Source organism: Pleurodeles waltl, chromosome 5 (assembly GCF_031143425.1).
Source record: "Pleurodeles waltl isolate 20211129_DDA chromosome 5, aPleWal1.hap1.20221129, whole genome shotgun sequence".
Lineage (NCBI taxonomy): Eukaryota > Metazoa > Chordata > Amphibia > Caudata > Salamandridae > Pleurodeles > Pleurodeles waltl.
The window spans coordinates 1,528,352,933-1,528,370,020 of NC_090444.1; positions in this window are offsets into that span (position 1 = coordinate 1,528,352,933).

Genomic DNA, 17,088 nt, shown 5'->3' on the forward strand with positions numbered 1-17,088 from the left:
TGCTTAATGAAGGGAGAACCTTCTACTCTGTGTCTCCAGGAGAGGAAGATAGAAACCGCGCGTCACAGTCAGATACAGCTTACGCTCTAGTACATCATCAGTTCACCTCCAGGAAGGATTCTAGATCATTTCTGCTATGGGATCTCTGAGCGCACAGCCGTGTTTTATCTTTGCCAAGCCCAAGAGTTAGGGTGGCTTGTCCTTTCCAGAAGCTGAGCTTTGACTGCGGCACCTGCTACGTTTATATTTGGAAGTGCTTCCTTTGAGGTTTAGTTTCTGTAAAAGAGCATCGTGGCCTACCCAAACCGGGGTATTTTCTATGAGTATGCCAGTAAGCGTTACCTAGCATGTTTTATACGCCCCGTTTATATTGTACAGTAAGGGTACGTGATGGGCCACAGGGTAAACGTCTCCAGCAACCTTGTGTGCCTTTGGCAATGTGATTGTTACTAGTGCGTCTTTGTGGAGATGTCCTCGTGCTTCTGAGCATCAACAACGCACCACCGGGATCGGCGGTAAACGCAGTGGGGTCGTTTAGGAAAGCTGTCCATCATCCTGGTAAGAGGCGGGAATTCCTTTACCTACTTCGAGGGTGGACGGGCGTGGCTCAGCGGGCGGAGCTTACAGGTGCTTTATGAAGGGAGAACCTCCTACTCTGTGTCTCCAGGAGAGGAAGATAGAACCCGCGCGTCACAGTCAGATACAGATTACGCTCCAGTACATCATCAGTTCACCTCCAGGAAGGATTCTAGATCTTTTCTGCTATGGGATCTCTGAGCGCACAGCCTTGCTTTATCTTAGCCAAGCCCAAGAGTTAGGGTGGCTTGTCCTTTCCAGAAAGGTGAGCTTCAACTGCGGCATCTGCTGCGTTTATATTGTACACTAGGGGTACGTGATGGGCCATGGGGTAAACGTCTCCAGCAACCTTGTGTGCCTTTGGCAATGTTATTGTTACTAGTGCGTCTTTGTGGAGATGTCCTCGTGCTTCTGCGCATCAACAACGCACCACGGGAATCGGCGGTAAAACGCAGTGGGGTCGTTTTGGAAAGCTGTCCATCATCCTGGTAAGAGGCGGGAATTCCTTTACCTACTTCGAGGGTGGACGGGGCGTGGCTCAGCGGGCGGAGCTTACAGGTGCTTTATAAAGGGAGAACCTTCTACTCTGTGTCTCCCGGAGAGGAAGATAGAAACCGCGCGTCACAGTCAGATACGGATTACGCTCCAGTACATCATCAGTTCACCTCCAGAAGCTGAGCTTCGACTGCGGCACCTGCTACGATTATAATTGTAAGTGCTTCCTTTGAGGTTTAGTTTCTGTAAAATGAGCATCGTGGCCTACCCAACCGGAGTGTTCTTCAAATTATGTAATGATGATGTTTTTCATTAACAAATTAATAATTGAGTGGTTTGAATAAAGGTTGAGCTAACGGATGATCTAGAATTGTAATCAATAGAGAAATACAAATTGTTTAACTCTTTATTGAGTTGTGATTATTAATGAGTAGATGTTTATTAATGACATTTTATGCTGATTTTTGTTGTGTTCAGTGATCACTGCATGACTAGGATACTCCACGTGATTCAAAAGGTTCATCGACCTATACGCTCACCCTTGTAAGTTTACTTACTAAGGACCAGGCACGCTAGCAGTTTTTTGTAGCAGCTTGATGGTTAGTTTCCTTGGAGAACTAGTTATGTGGTGATTACTGGTTATGGTGGTAATTTAACTTAATGTTAGTTGTTTGTATTTTTTTATGAGGTTTGAATTTCGTTTTTCTGAAATGGCAATTGTAGCAAAAATGATGCCCCCTTAAGCCCAGAAATGATTTTCCCAGATCCTGGATCCCGCTAGTAAAGTTGGGTATTTTCTCGGCGTTCTTGTGATAGTATGAAAGTGATAGGTTGTGTTTGCACAGGCTTGGGCAAACCGCAGGTGAATTGTGATGTATGTGAGGTAAAGAAGAGAGTTTGCATACTCCAGTTAAAGGTTTAGAAGGAGTGTGCGTACTCTGCAGTATGAGAGTAGGGAAGCCATCGAACTTCACATGCGTGTGGCACTTTGTGCTAAAAAATTATCCACATGGTTGTTGGTGATGTACGGACCCTGCGTGGTCTAAGACTCCAGAGTATATTAACAAGTGTAGGAGACACTTGGTTATATGTTGTAATCTGTCTGGTTTAGTAGGTTGGTCAACAAGTCGGTGTGTGAGATAGATGAGTAAAAAACATTTTTCGAATAAGATTTGGCGAGTCCTATGTGCACCAAGACATACCCACTGATCAGTTGAGAGTGAAATTCGTGGGTCGAATTTTGCTTGCGAATGTGGGAGTCTGAAAAAGAGGAATAGCTACATGAGCGAAAGGGCCATTAGTGAAAAACTGTAAGGTCTCTGAAGCTATTGTGTCGCTTCCTGTAGTAAACCAGCAGGTTTGTTTTAGATATTTTTTTGGGGTGAAAGTGCTCGCAATAATCTGCATTAGTTGTGTGAGTTGAAGTTTAGGAGGATTAGCCACAAGACTTTGTCAGCCGCAGTGCGTGAGTGTGACGTCAGAGTGTGCCGCGCTGGGATAGGTTGCTTGGTAAGAAGAGTCATGAGCGGATTGGTAGCCATCCACAAGAGGCAATTGTTTGAGTTAGTGGGTGAAGGGAATCTTGGTAGTAAAAGTAATTTCATCATTGAATCAAAATAAATAAAATAGAGAAAATTAAGTTTTTCAAGGCATTCAGAAGTGCTATGAAGGGTGATTCTTACATTAAGGCATCAGTGGGGGAGCCAACCTCACCAGAAAATTCTCCGGATTATATTGTGATGGAGGAGCGAGGTGTCACACTGTGTCTTGGGTTAAAGTATTGGTGTAAGCTAACAAAGAAGTTAGGAGCCTTAGCGTTTCCAGAGCATGGAACATTTTATTTGAGAATTTTGGACAAATTGCGAATGGCAGTATATGAAATGAAGCCATTACCGAGGCCAGCACAGTTTGAGGCTCTAGCGGTTTGCTGGTGGCCAGACAGCAACAAGAGATGAAATTCAAGAGGAGAATAAAGAGAGTAGAAAAATCCTTAGCTGAAGCTAGGTGGGAATGGGAACAGAATAGGTGGATAACAGAGACGCTACAGGGAATTAAATAGTTTCCTGCACTCACAGAGGAAGACGAGACAGAGAAAGAAGATAATGCTAAAGAGAGTGAGAGTGCAGGGACAAAGAAAAAGAAAAAGCCTTACGTAGACGATGAGAACTCAGATGTTGTGGACCTTATTACACAGTTGTTGAGGGATCGACCTTCACCCTATGGGACTTATTCAGGGGGTCTAAGTACTAGTGCTGTTACAACTGCTCCAGCACAAGCATCGGCAACAGAGGGACCATTGCAGACAGATAGTGAACAGATACCAGGGGTAGTACAGAGTACACCTAATGCAGGGACTACTGCTGTGGTCCAAGTGCAGATGTATCCACCATCAATACAGAGAATTTATCCAGATGTGACAGTCCTTGAGACAAATAAAAATGTGGTTGTGCCATTGGAGCAAGTGCTCTCGAGGCCAATGCTAGTTCAAACAGAGCCGACTCCAATGTTATTGCCTCCGGCACAGCCACAGGGTTTGCCGAAGTTCACACCGATAACAGAAACACAGTCAGACATTATACCAGCCATGATCCAGGTGATGGGGGTAACTTTTCCGCAAGGTGCGAGTGTCAGGGCAGCTTCAGATGCAATATCTCTACCGATTACTGTTGGTCCAGTGATACCTTTATTTGCACAAAATAAAGTGAGTGCAGGAAATCAGAATGAAATGTCACAGAGTCTTGTGAGAAGGGGAGTGAGTTATCCTGTGCAGACGATGTCGTCTGTGGGTCAGACTTTTAATGGATCTAGACCATTAATGGATCTTAGTCCACTAGTAGCAGATGCAATAAATGGCCCAAATACGAGTCAAAGTTTGAAACTTTTGATGCCGTAAACTCCAGGTGCAGTGATGCAGCAGGTACCACTGCCAAATACAAGTGACATCTCATTACAGGGATTGTCAGCTCAGCAATTGAGTGAATGGTTAGACAGTCTAAATACACCTCAAAATACATCCAAGGGTGAAGAGCAGATAAATCGTGTGAGATTAACTACAGAAGCAACAGAGCTAGTGGAGGGAACAATGGGAGTGAACAGGTTAGAATCCTACACAGAGGAAGAGCTGAGGTATCTATGCCACAGAATTACAAAGGAAGTGAGTAAAATACATCAAAAATTGGCAGAGCTGGCAGAGAAACATGACATCGAGATTGAAAAAACAAACATTTGAAATGCAGTTACAGGTTCGATTTTGAGGTGAAGGATTTTGAGCATATGCGATCAGCGGGAATGAAGTCTCACATGAAGGAATTGTTGCAGAGTGCTCAGATCTGGGGAGCATTAGAAAAGTGGGAAGGTAGATGGGTGAAGAAGGATAAACGAAAATGAGATTCACAAGATGTGTATGAAGATGTTCAGAAAGAAAGGGAATCAGTAAAGATGCTTCCAATGAGATACATTCCAGGAGGGCAGTTTGTTCATGTCCCATGGCACAGGAGTGATACTGTATATTGTCATTCACAAATGAATACCCAAAACTGAGAGAGAAACGGGTTGATTTGTGAAACTCTCTAAATGTCTGTGGGAAGACTTAAACACATTGTTGGAGATAGTGGTTCCAGCTGATTTGTGGGTTGAGTGTAAGAGAGCAGTGGATTGGCCAACAAGTGAACCAGAAAGGAATAGAGTAACGGGTGCACCCTCACCTGAGGTGATGAAACATTATTATAAGGTGATTGAGTTCCTGTTGACAAGAATTTCTCTCAAAAATATTGATTGGCAAAGAATTGACATAACAGTTCAAGAGTCTAAAGAGTCAATACATACCTATTATGAAAGATTGTTAAAGGCGTTCAAAGAGTACAGTGGTTAGGAAGCAATTGAGCAGAAAGACATGTTGCCTTTTGTATTCAGGTTCGTCGAAGGTTTGAGACCAGAAGTAGGACAGATGATTAGGAGTCATTTGATTTGTTGTCAGGTAAAGGCGATTGATGAGGTGTTGCAGTATGCAAAATACTGTAGTGATGAGATTGAATTGAAGCAGAAAAAGATGAAAGAGAAAGCAATGGTGATGCAAATAAAGGTAGCTCAGACAGGAGTGCAAGGAGCTTTAGTACCACCTATGCCAGCGCAGCAGAGAACTATTATGTTCTAGCCTCAAATGCGAGGTAGAGGTCGTGGAATATACATGATGCGTGGTCCGGAGTTGGGTACTGTAGTGGTTCAGAATGACTTACAGGGGATGAAAAAGATGTTACTGAGTCATTTGTGCGGAAATGTGGGACACTGGAAGTGGGATTGTCCGTTGATGGCGCAGAATGGTGTTGTTCAGCAAGGTGGTGATGTCAGTACATTTCAAACTGTGAAAGTCCCAAGAATGAAAGGATTTATTCCTAATGTTCAGAAACGAGTGCAGAATTTCCAACCCATGCAGCAAGTGCAAGTGCTGCGGGCACAACTAATACAGTTGCAACCAATACAACAGCAGGTTCCCATGGTACCTAGACAGCAAATGCAGACACCTCAAGCCCTGATGGAACAGCAACAGGTGATACTTACTCAACAGGTCACAGATCAGAGACAAGACAGAAGTAATGACACAGTTCACCAATTTCCAGTTTACAGTGAGGATTAAATAAACGAAGAATGGATGAGTGACAGTTCAGATGAAGGACCGTGAATGCTTGCAGCATCCTTAGAAGTAGATAAGAGAGGTCCTTTTGTGAAGGGAAAGGTGATGGGTTACAAGCTTTCATTTTTGGTGGACACAGGAGCTACATGCTCTACTGTAAGAATTGTGGAAGTCCCGAATTTACCTCTTTCAGGCAGAACAGTTCAAGTTGTGGGAGTGGAGAATAGACAGTTGACAAACCCAATCACAGATCCAGTGCAGGTTGAGATCGGTAATTACCAGGGACTACATAGGTTTGTATGTAACTCAAGTCCAGTATCCCTACTGGGAAGAGACTTACTGTGTAAGACAAAATGCTCCATTAATTGTTCAGACACTGAAATAGAAGTACAAACTAATAGCGATGATGAAGAAGAACAAGTGGCTTAAACGGTGATCAACAGTGCTAGTGAGGAATACCCATTGATTACATTTTTCCCCATGTTTACTGTGAGAGAATTGCATGCAGATTTACAGGGAACAGTGAAGGAAGATGTCTGGGATCTGACAGGTAAAGAAATGGGTTTGATTAAAGGAGTGGAACCGGTTAAGATCCCTTTGAAGCCAAATGCAGTATTCCCACAACTTCCAGAGTATAACATGTCACAAGATCTTCTGATGAAGGTGGCGCAAATAATTGGAGATTTTGTAAAACAAGGAGTTTTGAAGGATGTGTTAAGCAGTCCACATAATTTGCCAATAATGGGCTTAAAGAAGCCATGTGGGAAAGTGCGCATTGTGTAGGACTTGCAAAAAGTTAACGATCTGGTGGTCAAGTGTTGTCCAGTGGTGCCACATCCAGCAGTGATACTGTTTCAGATTCCTTGCGATGCAGAGTGGTTCACAGTGGTTGACTTGTCACAAGCTTTCTTTTCCGTGCCTCTACATGAGGATAATCAGCTTCTTTTTAGTTCCAAATTCCTAGATAGAGTTTACAGCTGGTGCGGGCTTCCACAAGGGTAAACAGTTTCACCATCACTGTTTAATCAGATCTTGAAAAAGACTCTGGAGTCATTGGAATTACCATACCAATCGACTCTAGTGTAATACATTAATGATTTGCTGATTGCATCCAAAACAAGGGACGAGTGTAAGTATGACTCGATTGCCCTGTTGAATCAGTTGGGAAATTTTGGACATAAGGTGTCACCTGTAAAACTGCAGTATTGTCAGAAATCAGTGAAATACCTGGGACATCAGATTGAAAATGGTTAAGGAGAATCTCCAGAGAAAGAATTACCATAATATTGCAGAGAAGTCCTTCAACTTCACAGAGAGATGTCAGAATGTTGCTGGGAATGGTGGGATACTGTAGACAGTGGATTCCAAACTTTGCTGAGATTGCAAAACCCCTACAGCAGTTAACACATAAAGAAGTTACAGATCCCATTATCCTAGATGAAGCGCAGTTGAAAGCGTTCACTGAACTGAGAGAGAGTTTGCGCAGAGCTCCAGCGTTGGGAATCCCTGATCACACAAAGCTATTCACATTGTTTTGTCATGAACGTGATGCTTGATCTTTGTCTGTTTTGACACAGGTCCATGGAGGTGCTTATCACCCAGTAGCCTATTTTTCAGCTACCTTGGACCCTGTTGCATCAGCTTTACCAGGTTGCCTGCATGCAGTAGCCTCAGTGTGTTGCTGAGAGCACCAACAACAGCAAAACAAGTGGCTACCCGTGAACCAGAACAAGAGCAAGCTGAACTCAAGGTTGAACCCGAGATTGTGGAAGATGGGTCTATCACCCCTGAAAGAGATGAGAGTGAAGAATTACAGGACGATGTAAGAGAGCATATCTCAGCTGAGACAGTAGGAGAACCAAGCACAGCAGAGGTTCTCCCAGAAGTGGACTGTGCTGAAAAGCAAACAGAGCGAGTGCCAGATCAAAAGCGTGAAAGAGTTGAGACGGATCAAAGCCAAAGTGATTTGACTCCTCCTGAACCCATTGCAAGTCCATTGAGAGAAAACACAATAGAGAAAGAGAAGGAAAAGAGTCCAACCTGAGGAAAATATTGACAGAAGGAATGAGGAAAGGAGATAATTGGTCTGAATCACAAATTGGGAAGAAGAAGGAATTGGTCATAAATGAAACAATAGAAGAAGAAGTGGATACTACGAGAAAGAAAGAATTGAGTGAAGGAGAATTAGGTGGTGAACAAAGGTTGGAAAGGTAAGAATAACAAGTCGAAGATACGCAGGTCCTGAGTGGGCATAAGCAGCAACAAATGAATGGCAACATAAGTTTATGTCCTTGTGTTTTGATAGAGAAGTCCAGAGTCAGTACTTTGATGTAACCTCAAGGCGATCGAAAGACTATGTTGTTGAGCTGAGCTAAAGAGAACCTGAAAAGAGAGATTGTTGAAATAAAACCAGAAAGGACATTGATAACCTGATATGACAATTGAAAACCGGATGTGACAAGCTGCTAATCGAACCTGACAAAGGAAAAAGGGTTCCTGGACGTGAAACTGAACTGTGAGAAAGAAATATTTTTCTTCATTTTTGATTTTTCTGTTGTACTTCATCTAAGAGTTGCTTCTACTTTCTTAATCTTTACAAATCATGTCCGAGTTAAATAACCAAGTTAGGAATGTTAAGTATTGTAGGTATTTGAGTGTTGGAGTAGCAATTATGTGTGGAGTAATTTTTATAATAATGATTGTGGGAATGCCTATTCATGATATGAAAAGGGCTACTGTTGTTTCTGTTCCTGAACCTACTACACTAACAGCTTTAGAAAGGTTTACGTTAGATGAGAAACACTTGCATGACTATACTAATGCTCAAGGAGAGCTTTCTTCTAATGTATTCTTTCACGTGTTGAGTGAATATGTTGAGACGATGAATGCAAGGAATTGTCTTGTGTGTGCACAAATTCCTTCCTCTGTGGAAGAAGGAGTTACGTACCATAGTCTACCATTAACATATGGCATAAGCTGTAGTTTGCTACTAACAACATTCTATAACCAAGAGTATATAAAATACTTTTGTTCCAATTATGATTTAGTGTTTTCATTTGTTCCTATTATTAGATATCTGAGTAAAATAGCTAAAGAGCATGATATAGTATTAGTTAGAGGCTTCTTTGAACCAACATTAACATTTGGCACCGCATACCTGCACAAGAATAATTTGACATGTTTACTCACACCATTAGAAAAGAGCTTTATAGGGCATACTGATAACAGGAGAAAGGCATTGAAGGAGAAGTTAGAGAAAGGATTAGAAAAGAGGACTTATAAGAATGATTATGCTTACACTGCCATTAAAACACAAGGGAAATTAGCTTTAGATGCATTACATGTAGGGAAGCTTTGTACATACTGGCCAAAATCACGCACTGACACTTTATTTGTGGGAATGAGTGAGTGTAGGCATGTGTTTTTGTTTCAGAGTAAATGGACTTTTATGCTGAATGGTCAGGACCCTCCGAATCCTGGGATCTACTATATTTGTGGATTTAATGCTTATTACCGTCTTCCTAAAGGATGGTATGGGCCATGCTATTTGGGGATAGTTTTCCCTAAAATTTATCAGATAGATGATTTAAAGAGGTTTCTGAAAGTGACTGAATTACATCATAAGCGACAGAGGACGGAAACCTCTTCTGCAATTGTGGGAGATATTTTTGGTGCAGTAATTCCTTCTGTAGGAGTTATTTTGAATGCAATCAAGATACGGAAGTTGTCTACTACTGTGGATAACATGCTGACAAACTTTACAGGGGCAATTCTCCTGTTAGATACTGAATTAGCTGCGGATAAAGCTATGACGCTTCAAAATAGGCTTGCTTTAGACATACTTTTAGAGAAAGGCGGCAGAGTCTGTAGGATAATTAATGCTAGGCATTGATGTTCATATATCCCCAATAACGATAAGGAGATAAGAGACTTACCTACTAACTTAACTAATTCGAGTAAGGATTTGAAAGAATTGAAGGAACCAGGGGTTTGGGAAAAGGTTTGAAAAGGATTTGATTCAGTAGGTAATTGCTTTAGTCAAATTTGGTATTGGGTATTTATTAAAAATTGTACAGCGAATATTAATTTTGACTGCTTGTATATTAGGATTATGGGGCATATGCAAATTATGTCAAAGAATAAAATTAAGGAGATCTATAAATAATCAGAGGAGGGAAGAACAACATAGAGGAAGAATCTATAAGGAAAATTTAAGAAGACAAAATACATCAGAGATGGAATTGTAAGGTGTGATGACATATTTAGTAATCAGAGGTGAGCCTGTTGAAGCAGGTATGCTAATTAGAAAATGATTAATGATGTTTATGTGATTAATAATGAAAAATGTGTCGAAAAATTAATCGTAGAGAAAATAATGTGTACGTTTGAAAATGTGCCCTCGGGGCACGACCACCATGTATACGAGATTGTACTAATATAATTGGAACTGTTTGAAATAATTAAAATATATGAGAAAAATGTAGTAATATGTCATATTGAAATGTATAACCTATGTTTTACTTCAATCTGTAGTGTTCACTTAGCCGAACGTAAGGCCTAGTCTTCCTAGGCCTCGCACATTGAGAGCAGAAACAATAACCTTGTTTGCAAGAAGCTGTTACGACCTGTCCTTGATTCACCCGATGTTAAAGTTGCTTAGCTAGAATTTTCTGCAATGTACCGGCGGACAGGAGATGATGAAGACAATGTGATAAAATTATGTGTAGAGTAGGCTAAATGTACTTTCCCAGGATTTGAACAATGAAGGCACACTGAAGAGGAACATGCAACAATTTCGATACCTGATGATGAGGACATCGTATAGCGGACCAATCCAAATCTTGTGAACGGACTAATTTTGAAATTGGTAGATTTGGTAAACAAATACTATAGGTTAAAGTCATCACTGCTAACTGACTGACCAATTAGGAAATAAAGGGATGAACTGGGAGACCCTAATAAAAGTCATGACAAGGGGCTAAAACTAGAGATGCGAGGGGTGAATTGATGACGTCAGGAGACGATGTCCAAGGTTCTGTCGTTGGGCTCATACCCTGTGAGTCTGATGCGTGGCTGACTAATCGATGACCTGAAGACAGAGACTGACTTGTTGCTGATCCATCCTGGATAGGTAACTATGAAAATGTGACTGACAAATTGTGCCTTTTCTCCTAGGTACCGACTGCGCTGATTATAGAATTCTCACTTAGATAGTTTTTTCCAAATTAATGTTTTTCTCTAAATTGTTTTGCATGAAAGCCCACATGCTGATGCAAATCTTGGTTAGGTAGGCTGTTAAGGGTGACGTTGACAGTGACAATTGACTGACAAGCTATTTGTTGAACTCTGCTAATAATGCTAGTATTCTTGGCATATGTAGATGCAATTACGCATATGGTGTTCTTCAAATTATGTGATGAGTTTTTCATTAACAAATTAACAATTGATTGGTTTGAATAAAGGTTGAGCTAACGGATGATCTAAAATTGTAATCAATAGGGAAATAAAAATTGTTTAACTCTGTATTAAGTTGTGGTTATCAATGAGTAGATGTTTATTAATGATATTTTCTGCTGATTATTGTATTCAGTGGTCACTGCATGACTAGGATAATCCATGCAATTCAAAAGGTTCACAACCTATACGCGCCCCCTTGTAAGTTTACTTACTTAGGACCAGGCGCGCTAGCACACAGTACTGCTGAAACAATGAGGAAGCCCATGTATACAACAGGAAGCTGGTAAAAATATTACTGCTTGACTCCCTACCTTTTTCTTTCACGGAAAAATGATTTCTTGAATTTGTGGAGAACCTCTGCCCAAAATGGAGGGTTTCCAAGTGGGACCTATTTCTTCACTGTTGTTGTGTAAGTGCTGCACCATTAAGTGCTGCAATTGGGTGGTGATGAAGGAAAGTGTAGTTTAGCTGTCTACCTCACAACAGACATGTGGACCATTTGTCAAGCAACAGATTACATGTGCACCACTGTAGTCTGGATTTCCTCTAAGTGAGTGGAGCAACAGCTATCTGCTGATTTCACAGCTGACAATGCTTTTTGTGGCTTGCAGCGACATGCAACAGTTGTAATGTTTGACATGTAGAAATCACATAGTGCTGCCAACATCTTGAATTACTTTGTTACTTTAATACTAAAGTGTATGAAAGGCTTTAGCTCAAAAGACTAAAAATGTCATTCATTTTCAATCACCATAGGCAGTAATATTGTGAAATCAATGACTGATGGAGGATATCTTTGAGTCCTGGGTTTAGCACATTAAATAAATCCAATCGTGTAGGACTTCCTCAAAAGAGAAGATGTAGGTGGTCATTATGAACACGGCGGTAACAACTTCTGTGTTCATGCTGTCGGGCAAAACACTGACCACCAGCGATCCCGGACGCCGTCGGCCAAATAATGAACATTTCTGTGGGCCCCACCGGCTCACAGAAAGGCCCAGCCGGGACATTGATGGCAGGTCCACATGGAGCCCCTGTCAATGCCTCTGTGCGGCAGGTGCAGCTGCACCTGTCGTTCAGATCACTGCCCGAAAATCAGGCACTGCCCGAAAATCGGGCACTGACCTGCGCGATGGGTCACTGCTCAGAAGCCCCTGCACTACCCCGGGGCACCCCCTCTGCAAGCCTTTCCCTGGCGGGTGAACCCGCCAAGGAAAGGCTGGTGGAAATGGAAACATTATCCGAAGGGTAGCGCAACTACCCTGTCGGATAGTGTTTCCACTCACCGCCAGGCTGCCTGACGGCAGAAGCCTGGCAGTGAGTGACGGCTGCCGATTGCGGCCCTCACCCGGTCCATTATGCGGCGGGTTGCACCACCATGCCGGCTGGCGGTTTCAGCCGCCAATGCCAGCATGGTGGGACAACCCGCCATGTTCATAATGAGGGCCATAGTCAGCAACATACTGATCATGTCACTGACCATGTCATAAGTGATGTAATACGTGAGATCGTAAGCAATGCATTGCAGAAAACAATCATTACTTATGTCATTAATGATGTCATATGATGTCATCAGTAGTGTCATGAATGTCATAGAACATGTCATGACTGATGTCGTATGTGAGGTCGTAAGGAATGCATGGCGGTGGACACTCTGTTAACTATAAGTAGTGGATTTCTGTTTTTTCTTAGTGCAAAATACTAATATTGTCCACGACAAATTCACCTAAATATAACTTTACTTTATCTTTTATTTTTTGCAAGAAATTTGTAAAGTATTAAAAAGAAAAAAAATCTTTTTATCACACTTGACTAAAATGTTACTTTAACCTATTTTTCAGTGACTTTTTGGTGTTTTTTTAACATAAATTAATACTTAATTGCAATCAGTAAACCCAACTTTGACGTGCAGCCATGAGCAGTCGGGGGTTGGCCACAAGACATTACCTGATGATCCCATGCCCCTGTAAATGCACTCAACCTCACACTGTGCACGGCGTTTGATTGTGCATGTCCAGGGGTTAGTTGCAGGGCCTGGCCTGTGGCCAACCCCCCACAAGCAGCCAACCTCACGCTGCGCAAAGCCCCAACTAAACAATGGAGTCGGCACTCCAGGATTCGCAGTTTATTGAAAGAAATGTATATATTTTAATTTCTGTTTGCCCCCCCCCAGTCCCCTTTTGTGGGGTTATCCCCGACAAATTCCCCTTTTTGAGAATGTATTGGTGGATTCCCCAATACCCACTTTTTTCTTAAACTCTATGTTCCCTTACCTCCCCTTAGTTCAACCCACCAGTCAACCCTAACAGCACATTTACTGCATGTTATCTTTACCCAATCCTTAACCCTAAAATCACCTTACCTCTTGTTATCTCTCCCCAGCCCTGAACCCTAAAATCACCCTTATCTCCCATTATCTTTACCATAAAACCCTAAAATCAATCATACCTTCCTAAACCCTACCCTCAAAACCCTCAAATCACCTCTATCTCCCTTTAGCTCCAGCCACAGCTAAATTCTCTTTTGAAATAGCATAAAATGATGTTTCTTTTTTTTTTTAACTTACCTGCTTGGTAAAGTACTGCATAGTAAAGAATGTGCTAAATATAAAAACGTATATACTTACATGCATGGCAAAGGCTGTGTGATAGATATCACTGCATGGTAAATGATGCAGGGTAAAGTTTGCTTACCTTTGAGTAGGGATATGACACAAAAAGAGGACCGTTGATGAGTACTATAGTAAAGGGAATCTTCAATAAAATTGTTGTTACTGTCAAGTGGTTGTTGTAATACCAGTGGTTTTGTTGTGCTGTTTATAATCTCTCTGGTGTGGTATTTGAACTAGGAGAAGTTTATTGTGTTACTCAGTTTTAATTTTTATAAACTTTTTGTGGATAAAGGTATACTCCTCACTATTTTATTTTATCTCCGAGGTGTTGATGAATGCACCCTGAAGCCTTATTTGATTTCAGGCTATCTTCATGTTAGGTTTGTGGGCATATTTTAAAAGCAGAGTCAGTATATACCGCCACAATATACAGTCATGCTTTATCACACAGTACAGAGAGAATATGTGCTAGAACAGTGGTTCCCAACCTGTGGTCCGGGGACCCCTGGGGGTCCGCGAAGCCTCCTCAGGGGGTCCGCGACTACTCAGAAAATAAATTAAAATTAACAGATTAGGTCCCCAGCTTTCAGTAATGGCTTAGTAGGGGGTCCCCGGATTCCAATAATGATTCATTGGGGGTCCCTGGGTTCCAGTAATGATAAAGTGGGGGTCCACAGATGTGAAAAGGTTGGGAACCAATGTGCTAGAAAGATGCCGCATTACGGGCAAACTCGACATGAGTGTCAAAAACGTTTTGAAGCACAAACAGCTTTTAGAGGTAACGAGCATCGAGAAATGCTATGAAGAAACCACATTAATGTGCAAAAATCACTTTAGGTGATATGCCTCCCTAAGCACTTTCCGCTTCCTGAAATTGAATGCTAACCAATTTGAAAAATCATATGTTCTCAACTGTCCTTTAATTTTCAGGAGGTGGAGATCTTCTGAAGTGTATTAATTTGTATGTACTTTATATTTGAAAAAAAATACAAAGACTAAAAGAGAAATAGCTTGACGACAAAGCCCATGTACAACAACAGTTGTACATCAAAAGTATGGTCGAATAAATACAAGTACTGCACTCAGTAGACCAGATGTAATGTTATTTATTTCATCTCCTTGTTCATAACCTTTCCCATGTCCCTTTCTTAGAGACAAATATGCTCTGTGCGATGGATAATCTAAATTGAGAAGCATATATGCATGTAAGCATGTAATCAAATAATGTAAATATTGTAGGTAGCTTTGATTTAAAGGTTAGCTTGGTGCATACTCATTGTAAACACATTAGGTATGTGCATATTTGGACAGCCAAAACATTTCCTAAGTACCTTGTGCAGATTTCCAAAAATAATTATTGTAGGAAAAATGCAAAGCTGTCTAAAACAAAATCTCTCAACATCGGTCCAACCTGCTTTCTATTTCCCATTTTAAATTTGTTGAAATGAGTTTGCAGATTGGAACGCATGATTAGTATAGTAGAGTAGAAAAAATATTCTTTATCTCCGATTCTTTGATTTCTACATGTACGTAGTGGAGCACACCTTGTCCCGGGCAGCAGTCGCTGAGTACATTGCTCCCAGAATGCTGATGATGGGCCGACTTAGACCAAGCGCATTTAGCAAAGCCTTGAATTCTGCGTGCAGAACAATAAACATAACTTTTAACTTTTCTTTTGCATTACAGAGAAAATTATGTCACATTGCATGAGCACCTTGCTCTTTAAGACATGCACATTCCCCACTTTCCTTTTCTCATTTCCACAGTTCCGCTGAGTTAGCTGTGCAGTTTGTTCCTGTTTTGCCACACAACTAGGCATCTTTTTGGTTAAGATGTTCAGTTGTACCTCCTCCCTTTTCCAGCTCATCTCAACTTTCTTGGATAAGGGTGCTGGGGAATGGAAACGTCCCACTATGAGATCAAACTCTTTTTTATTATTATTATTGGGAGGTAATAGTTCATTATATCACATAACAAAATTACACTTATTAAGCACCAGCATATCAAATAAGAAAGCATCACAAAACATCATAAAAAGCACCATCACACATACACATGTAGAAGGATCAAACCGGAATCCTTTTAAGGCTATACAATTGTTTCAGGTACGCCAATCCCAACCAGGTAACACATCCAATAAGCCCCCTTAGCCAGCTCCCAAATTCTCCAAAGTTTATATCGACTCGGATGTTTTTCAGTTATAGCCAGCTCCAGACCACAGAGAGCTATAAGATCATGCCATCAAGATACAGTATCCCGGGCCTCCTTTTGCAGCAGAAGTACCTACGTATAGAATACTCCTGCAACTTCAGCCGGAACATCAGTGGCATGCCCAAACAGGACCGTTTTGACATCAGGGGAAACATGTGTCCTACATTATTGATTTAGTAATAAAAGGGGCATAGTTATGAGAAAGGGGTGCATCTGTCCTGATGCACCATGTCTCTTGCGTCCCCCTTTCCCCACCTAACAACAACATGGTTGCGCTGTATTTACAATATGGCCACCATGACTATCAATACCTCAACAGCGTCAGAATTTATGATGCTGTTGTGGTGATTTGCTGCACTAGCATCAAAAATGTTAAAGCTAGTGCAGCAAAGAACAGGAAGACCCATTGATTTTAATGGACGTGGCATTATAATGCCTGCATTGCGCAGACGTTAACAATGACAGAAAAGATGGCACTGTGAAATCGATCAAATTTCACAGGCCTGTTTCTTCCTGGCCTCCCTGCGTTCTAATGCTGCCTTGCATACATTATGCCTGGCACAAGCATAATTTCGCACAAGGGGTGGCAAATTGGCGCAATGCATACATTGCGCCATTTTGTAAACCTGGCGTGGGGGGAAGGCCACAAAGGTTTAATGCCAGAAAGGTTTAATGGACCCACATGTTAAAAAAATGTGTACAGTACCTGCCTTTAGTTCCTAACCCAACCGATGAATCCCTCAAAATCTAACTCTTAAGCTTATTTGGTGTGTAATACATATCGTTCAGGACTTCAAAGGAATGTATTTCAAGCCAAGAAGCACTGAGAGAATCTTGAGCCAACATGTTCATATGGCGTATCTCAGAAACAGAAACATTACTTTGCAGGCTATGAGATCACTTAGCAGAGAGTGTATCAAGCTTATCCTCTATTTTCCGCTGTTGACCCAAAATCACATAAAAAGTGTGTATAAAGCCACATCTCTTTATCTTAATAAAATGATCAAGAAATTCATAACAAGTTATATCTAGATCCAAATTGAGGAGTTGCTGCACAAATTATTTTATTTGCAAATAGCAGAACACCCCCATCCTTGGGATCCTTAAA